This window comes from Rhinopithecus bieti, unplaced genomic scaffold (genome assembly GCF_001698545.2).
Source record: "Rhinopithecus bieti isolate Rb0 unplaced genomic scaffold, ASM169854v2 scaffold_29388, whole genome shotgun sequence".
Lineage (NCBI taxonomy): Eukaryota > Metazoa > Chordata > Mammalia > Primates > Cercopithecidae > Rhinopithecus > Rhinopithecus bieti.
Window position 1 is genome coordinate 1434892 of NW_016813389.1, and position 9204 is coordinate 1444095.

A 9204-nucleotide genomic window follows, 5' to 3' on the forward strand; every position below is an offset into this window, starting at 1 on the left:
GCTCCTGGCTTCCTGCTGCCCATGGCAGGAAACGCAGCCATGTGAGCGTGAATCCTTTTGGGGGAAGCCCTTGGCGAGGAACAGAATGCAGTGATGGCAGCAGATTCTATTAAAAGCAATTCTCATTACGGTACCATTAATTATTAATAGGATTGGGCAAATAAAAGATGAGAAGACCCAGCTGGGCCTAACGCAAACTTTGCCTCCGAAGCAAATGGCTTTTGGTTCCCATCCAGGAGCCCCAGCCATGAACGTGCCTATTGGAAAAGTAATGACAACCTGGAGGCTGCCACGGTGGGACGGGCACCACTTGTGTCTGCTTAAAAAAGATAAAGACGGCCTGGCACAGCGGTTCACACCTGTAATCCCAAGACTTTGAGAGGCTGAGGTGGGAGGATTGCTTGAGGCCAGGAGTTTGAGACCAGCCTGGGTAACACAGCAACATCCTATCTCTACCAAGAAAAAAAAAAAAAAAAAAAACCCAAAACAAACAAGAAAGCCCAGACATTACCTGGGCACAGTGACTCAGGCTTGTAATCCCAGCTACTCAGGAGGCTGAGGCGGGAGGAGCACTCGAGCCCAGGAGTTCAAGGCTGCGATGAGCTGTGATTGCATCACTGCACTCCAGCCTGGGCAACAGAGCAAAATCTTGTCAAAAAAAAAAAAGTAAAGAAAAGGAGGTAAGCCCAAGAAAAGGCACCTGGAGGAGTGTGCAGGGGACTGTGTCTGCTCTCAGAGCTTGGCTTTTAGGCCCAGATGGCCTGGTCGTCCTTCCCATTAGGAAACATCCGTCTGCTCACCTGGCTAGGCACTGCAGACCTCGTTCTCCTCAGAGCACCTTCCTGCCTCTGCGGCTGTCAAGCCTCTAAAGAGATCCAGAGAGGCTGCGTGCGGAGGCTCACACTTGTAATCCTATCACTTTAGAGGGCCGAGGCAGGTGGATCACTTGAGGTCAAGAGTTTAAGACCAGCCTGGGTAACATGGTGAAACCCTGTCTCTACTAAAAATACAAGAAAAAAAAAAAAAGCTGGGCATGGTGGTGCGTGCCTGTAGGCCCAGCTACTCGGCAGGCTGAGCCAGAAGGATGGCTTGAACCTGGGAGGCGGAGCTTGCAGTGAGCTGAGATCACGCCACTGCATTCCAGCCTGGGTGACAGAGTGAGACCCTGTCTCAAAAAACAACAACAAACAAACAAACAAACAAACAAAACCAGAGAGATCTAGAGAGAACTTTCTCCATGTAGCAGCAGAAGCCATGGTGAGGACAAAGTCAATGGAGAATGTCAGGCTTGGGCTGAGGAGGCCCCAGAGACAGAGAAGCTGCCCCTCTTTCCTGCCCCCACCCTGCCTTGTCTTCACCAAACTCCTAACCTCCCTTCAAAGCCCAGCTTCTATGACCTCTTCTCCAGGCAGTGCTGCTCGGTCTCAGCTGGGGCAGCCACTGAGTATACAGACGCTGTCCCTGCTCTTGTGAAGCTGCCAGTCTAGCAGGTGACTAGCAGAGTTATATTTTTTAAAAAAACCACCGCAAGCCATGATGACAAGTGGAGACGATGCTCTGAAGCCAGGAGACGGAAGCCACGCACGATCAGGACAGGAATCCCAGCAGATCTGTTTCTTCCCCAGAACCTGGAGCAAAGCAGGTGCTCAAGAAATGTGTGTGGCCAGGCGCGGAACTGCTTGGGAGGCTGAGGCAGGAGGATCGTTTGAGCCCAGTGGGTCAAGGTTGCAGTGAGCCGTGAAGACACCACTGCACTCCAGCCTGGGCAACATAGCGAGATTCAAAAAAAAAAAAAAGAAAAAGAAAAGAAAGAAAGAAAAGACAGACTGACAGAAAAAAAGAAATGTGTACGACGGCACGAGACCGAGGCTTCCGAGATGGAGAGACCTCTGGGGAAACAGGTTTTGCACAGCAGAGGGAGGAAGGGCTGGGACCTGAGACCGCCCCCGCTCCTTCATCCTTCCAAAATTTCCCTGGATTATTGGCTGATTGATTTCCCAACGTCCCCTATGAGGCACAGCAGTGGAGGCTTCCTTTTTTGGGACTAAATGAATATGGTGATGAATACGTCTGGGTCAACAAACACACAAAACCCAACAGCTAGGAACTTGGGGACTTCAGGATAAAATGGCATCTATGGAGAAACCCCTGATACAGCCGTTCTTATTTTTCCACTAAATACCCAGGAAGGCAGAGAAAAAGATGAAACCTCAGTTGGTTTGGAAACAGAGATGGCTGCCAAACTCATACCAGAAGCTGGGAGGGTCTCCTACTCATGATCACGGCAGAGGACAATGTTGGAGAGAAACTTGTGACTCAGGGACCCGGGACGAAGGTAGGAAGGTGCCCAGGACCTTCCCCATCATTTGCTCCCATTCAGAGACCTGGAATCTGTATTTTTAGTAGAGACAGCGTTTTACCACATTGGCCGGGCTGGTCTTGAACTCGTGACCTCAAGTGATCTGCCCACCTCGGCCTCCCGAAGTTCTGGGATTATAGGCATAAGCTACCATGCCTGGCCGACAGTAATTACTGAAAGGAGCTGGAGAAGACGTCAGAAAACTGTGGCAGGCCAGGTGTGGTGGCTCACGCCTGTAATCCCCGACAAAACCCTGTCTCTACTAAAAATACAAAAATTAGCCAGGTGTTGTGGCACGCGCCTGTAATCCCAGCTACTTGGGAGGCTGAGGCAAGAGAATCACTCGAACCCGGGAGGCAGAGGTTGCAGTGAGCCGAGATCGTGCCACTGCACTCCAGCGTGCGTGACGGCGAGACCCTGCCTCCAAAAAAGAAAAAGAAAAAAGAAAACTGTGTGGCAATTTTGGTGGAAAGACTTAACCTCTGCAAATCAAGAGCAGGAAACCATAAACTCAGCTCAGACAGATGTTAAGAGGCAGCACAAAACTATGAAAAGGGATTTGAGTGGCGCCGCGGACTGATGAAGTGTCGTCCCTGAAGGGACATGTCTAAGTCCGAACTCCTGGTACCTGTGAATGTTAGCTTATTAGGAAAAAAGGGTCTTCGCAGGTGCCATTAAGTTAAGGATCTCAAGCTGAGCTCATCCTGGATTAACTGGGTGGGCCCTCAATCCAGTGACCTAGTGTCCCTTTAAGAAGAAAGGTCATAGACAGAAGAGCAGAAATGAAGACAGAGACAGGGACTAGCGTCATCCAGCTAAGCCAAGCAAAGCCAAGGACTGCTGGCAGCTCCTGGAAGCCAGGAGGGAAGCAAAGAATAGATTCACTCTCAGAGTCCCCAGAAGGAACCAACGCTGCCGGCACCTTGATTTCAGACTTCTGGCCTGCAATAAATACTGTGAGAGAATAAATTTCTGTTGTTGTAAGCCCTCCAGATGTAGTAATTTGTTGCAGCAGCCCAAGAACCTCATGCCAACGGGGTTAGGAAGGATTGCAAGGAAAGAAAGAAAGACAGTAGCAGAACTGGCCAGGCATGGTGGCTCACACCTGTAATCCTAACACTTTGGGAGGCTGAGACGGGTGGATCTCTTGAAGTCAGGAGTTCGAGACCAGCCTGGTCAACATGGTGAAACCCCGACTCTACAAAAAATACAAAAATTAGTGCGGTGTGGTGGTGGGTGCCTGTAATCCCAGCTACTCGGGAGGCTGAGGCAGGAGAATTGCTTGAGTCTGGAAGGTGGAGGTTGCAGTGAGCTGAGATCGTGGCACTGCACTCCAGCCTGGGCAACAGAGTAAGACTCTGTCTCAAAAGAGAAAAAGTTATATGTATAGTATACTAGAGGCTATTACGTGAGCAGTAGCATTATGTCTTTAAAAAAGTACATACCTTTATTTTAAAAATGCTTTATTGCTAAAAAATGCCAACCATCATCTGAGCCTTCACTGAGTCATATTTTTTTTTGCTGATGGAATGTCTTGCCTTGACGTTGATGGCTGCTAACCGATCGGTGTGGTGGTCGCCGAAGGTTGAGGTGGTTGTGGCAATTTCTTAAAAATAACATAGCAATGAAGTTTGCCGCATTGATGGACTCTTTTTTTCACAAAAGATTTCTCTGCAGTGTGCCATGATGTTTGATAGCACGTGACCCAAGGTAGAACATCTTTTAGAATTGGAGTCAGCCGGGTGCGATGGCTCACACCTGTAATCCCAGCACTTTGGGAGGCTGAGGCGGGCAGATTACAAGGTCAGGAGTTCGAGACCAGCCTGAACAACACGGTGAAACCCTGTCTCTACTAAAAATACAAAAATTAGCTGGGCGTGGTGGCGTGTGCCTGTAGTCCCAGCTACTCAGGAGGCTGAGGCAGGAGAATTGCTTGAACCCAGGAAGCAGAGGTTGCAGTGAGCTGAGATTGTGCCACTGCACTCCAACCTGGGCAACAAGTGAGACTTCATCTCAAAAAAAAAAAAAAAAAAATTGGAGTCAGTCCTCTCAAACTTTGCCACTGTTCACTAAGTTTATGGAATATTCTAAATCCTTTGCTGTCATTTGAACTATGTTCACAGTATCTTAACCAGGTGAAGATTCCATCTCAAGAAACCACTTTCTTTGCTCATCCATAAGAAACAACCCGTCATCCATTGAAGTGTGATAATGAGATTGTAGCAATTCAGTCCCGTCTTCAGGTTCCACTTCTAATTCTAGTTCTCTTGCTATTTCTACCACATCCGCAGTTACTTCCTCCACTGACATCTTGAACTTTTCAGTCATCCGTGAGGACTGGAATCAACTTCTTCCAAATTCCTGTTAATGCTGATATTGGACCTTCTCCCATAAATCACAAATGTTCTTAATGGCATCCAGAATGGCGAATCCTTTCCAGAAGCTTTTCAAATGGATTTACACAGATCCATCACAGAAATCACTGGCTAGGGCAGCCATAGCCTTATGAAATGTGTTTCTTAAATAATAGGACTTGAAAGTTAAAATTCCTCCTTGATCCATGGGCCACAGAATGAATGTTGTGTTATAAGACATGAAAACAACATTTATCTGCTTGAACATCTCCATCAGAGCTCTTAGATGACCAGGTGGATTGTTCAATGGGGAGTAATTTTTTCTTTCTTTTTTTTTTTCTGAGACAGAGTCTCACTCTGTCACCCAGCCTTGAGTGGAATGACATGATCTCTGCAACCTCCACCTTCTGGGTTCAACCAATTCTCCTGCCTCAGTCTCCCGAGTAGCTGGGACTAGAGGCAACTGCCACCACACCTGACTAATTTTTTTGTATTTTAAGTAGAGACAGAGTTTCACCATTTTGGCCAGGCTGGTCTTGAATTCCTGATTTCAGGTCATCCACCTGCTTTGGCCTCTCAAAGTGCTGCGATTACAGGGGTGAGTCACCCCACCTGGCCAGCCGTAATATTTTGAAAGGAATCTTTTTTTTCCTGAGCCGTAGGTCTCAACAGTGGGCTTAAAACATTCAGTAAACCACGCTGTAAACAGATGTGCCCTTGTCCAGGCTTTGTTGTTCCATTTATAGAACACAGGAAAAGTAGATTTAGCATCAGCCTCCAGGGTCCTGGGATTTTCAGGATGACACATGAGCACTGACTTCAATTGAAAGTCACCAGCTGCGTTAGCTCCTAACAAGAGAGCCAGCATGTCTTTTGAAGCTTTGAAGGCAGACACTGACACCTGCTCTCTAGCTATGAAAGTCCTGGATGGCAGCTTCCTCCACTATAAGCCGGTTTCATCTACGCTGAAAATCTGTTAGGCCGGGCCCAGTGGCTCATGCCTGTAATCTCAGCACTTGGGGAGGCTGAGGCGAGCAGATCACTGGAGGTCAGGAGTTCGAGAGTTTGAGACCAGCCTGGCCAACATGGTGAAACCCTGTCTTTACTAAAAATACACAAAATTAGCCAGGTGTGGTGGCGGGTGCCTGTAATCCCAGCTACTTGGGAAGCTAAGGCAGGTGAATCGCTTGATCCATGGGCTGCAGAATGGATGTTGTGTTATAAGACATGAAAACAACATTAATTAATGCAGTAAGCCAAGATTGCACCACTGCACTCCAGCCTGGGCATGACAGAGCAAGACTCCATGTCAAAAAAAAAAAAAAAAAAAAAAAAAGAAAATCTGTTGTTTAGGGTAGCTGCCTTCTTCAATGATCTTCGCTAAACCTTCTGGATAATCTGCAGTAGCTTCTCTGTCAGCTCTTGCTGCTTCATCTTCCACTTTCATGTTATGGAGATGGCTTCTTTCCTTAAACCTCATAAATCAACCTCTGCTAGCTTCCAACTTTTCTTCTGCAGCTTCCTCACCTCTCTCAGCCTTCATAGAACTGAAGAGAGTCAGAGCTTGATGCTGAGTTAGGCTTTGGCTTAAGACAATGTTGTGGCTGTCTCGATTTTCTATCCAGACCAAAAAAACTTTCTTGGTGTCAGCACTAACGCTGTGTCACTTTCTTATCATTCATTTGTTCACTGGAATAGCACTTTTAATTTCCTTCAAGAACTTTTGCTTTGCATTCACAACTTGGTTAACTGGTGCAAGAAGCCTAGTTTTTGGCTTATTTTGGCTTTCATTATGCCTTCTTTTTTTTTTTTTCTTTTGAGATGGAGTCTCTCTCTGTTGTCCGGGCTGGAGCTCATTGGTATGATCTCGGCTCACTGCAGCCTCCACCTCCCCAGTTCAAGCAATTCTCCTGCCTCAGCCTCCCAAGTAGCTGGGACTACAGGCATGTGCCATCACACCCAGCTAATTTTTGTATTTTTAGTAGAGACGGGGTTTCACCACATTGGCCAGGCTGGTCTTGAACTCCTGACCTCAAGTCATCCTCCCAAAGTGTTGGGATTACAGGTGTGAGCCACCATGCCGGCCCAACATGCCTTCTCCATTAAGCTGAATCATTTATAGCTTTGGATTTAAAGTGAGGAACATTCGACTCTTCCTCTCACACAAACGCTTAGAGGCCATTGTAGGGTTATGAACTGGTCTAATTTCACTCTTGTTTTGTTTCAGGGAATAGGGAGGCCTGGAGAGAGGGTATGGTTTGTGGCACCCCAAAACAATTACAATAGTAACAGCAAAGATCACCATAATAGATATAATGATAATAATAACAATGAAGTTTGAAACATTGTGAGAATTATCGAGATGTGACACAGAGACATGAAGAGAGCACATGCTCCTGGAAAGATGGTGCTGATCCACCTGTTTGATGCAGGGTTGCCACAAACCTGCGATTTGTAAGAAAGGCAGTATCTGTAAAGCACAATAGGACTAGGTGCCTCTGATAACGCGCACGGTGGCTCACGCCTGTAATCCCAGCACTTTGGGAGGCCGAGGAGGGAGAAACACTTGAGGTCATGAGTTCGAGCCCAGCCTGGCCAACATGGTGAAACCCTGTCTCTACTAAAAACACTAAAAGGAGCCAGGCATGGTGGTGCACGCCTGTAGTCCCAGCTACTCAGAGGCTGAGGCAGGAGAATTGGCTGAACCCGGGAGGTGGAGGTTGCAGTGAGCTGAGATCACGCCACTGCACTCCAGCCTGGGCTAACAGAGCACCACTCTGTCTCAGAAAAAAAAAAAAAAAAAAGTAATATATTTAATTAAACTCTTTCTTAACATACCTCCAAACAAAGATGAAAGTAATCATGTGATTAGGAAGGCTTCAAAAATGTGTAGTGAAATGTGGGCAGAGGAGAATAAAGTCTTGAATACAACGTATCTGACCCATATGCATACCACAAGGGCTATAAAACAGTCACCAGTTCATTTAGCAAATAATTACTGAGCATCTAGTGTGTGCCAGGCCCTGGAAATAACTATGAAAACAAAACTTGCCTTCATGGAGGTTTCAGTCTAGCACAGAATGCAGACATTTGGGGGGAAAATCGCAAGATATAAAAGGACTGCAAAAGATCTTGGGACCATGCGTGGTGTCTCATACCTGTAATCTCAGCATTTTGGGAGGTCTAGGCAGGAGGATCACTTGATCCCAGGAGGTCAAGACCAGCCTGGGCAACATAACAAGACCCTATAATACAAATTAGCCAGTCATGGTGGCGCACACCTGAGGTCTCAGCTACTCAGGAGGCCAAGGTGGGAGGATTGCAGGAGCACAGGCGTTCAAGACCAGCCTAGGCAACATAGCGAGACCATCTCTACAAACATAATTTTTAAAATTAGCTGGGCATGGTGGTGTGCACCTGTAATCCCAGCTATTTCGGAGGCAGAGGCAGGAGAATCGCTTGAACCTGGGAGGCGGAGGTTGCAGTGAGCTGAGATCGCGCCACTGCACTGCAGCCTGCATGACAGAGCGAGACTGTCCCAAACAACAACAACAACTAGGGGGGCTGGGTGTGGTGGCTCATGCCTGTGATCCCAGCACTTTGGGAGGCCGAGGCGGGCGGATCATTTGAGTTCAGGAGTGCAAAACCAGCCTGGCCAACATGATAAAACCCTGTCTTTTAAAAATACAAAAATTAGCTGGGGGTGGTGGCATGTGCTTGTAGTCCAAGCTACTCGGGAGGCTGAGGCAGGAGAATTGCTTAAATCCGGAAAGTGGAGGTTGCAGTGAGCCGAGATCAGGCCACTGTACTCCAGCCTGGGTGACGGAGTGAGGCTCCATCTCAACAACAAAAACAACAACAACAACAATAACAACAACAACAAAACGTCTGGGGGAAGACTAAAGCAAAGAACCACAGAACAAAATGCAGAAAACAAAAGGAAGCCACTATAAGGAGATGTGGAATCATAAGATCCAGTGTGTCAATGTTAATAATAAATGTAAATGCATTACATTTTCCTAGGAAAATATCCATGACTCTCAGATTGGATAAAACAAAAACTTAGATGAAATTCTAACTATTTGGTGATTACAAGAAATAAAACCAGGCCAGGCACAGTGGCTCACACCTGTAATCCCAGCCCTTTGGGAGGCCGAGGTGGGTGGATCATGCGGTCAGGAGTTCAAGATCAGCCTGGCCAAGATGATGAAACCCCATCTCTACTAAAAATACAAAAACTAGCCAGGCATGGTGGCAGGCGCCTGTAATCCCAGCTAGTCAGGAGGCTGAGGCAGAGAACTGCTTGAACCTGGGAGGCGGAGGTTGCAGTGAGCCGAGATCCCCCTACTGCACTCCAGCCTGGGCGACAGAGTGAGACTCCGTCTCAAAAAAAAAAAAGAGAAAACCAAAGGACATAAAGAGGTTAAAAATACAAAAGACTGGGCAAAGTTATGTGAGGCAAATTCAAGTTGAATAAAAGTAAAGACAATA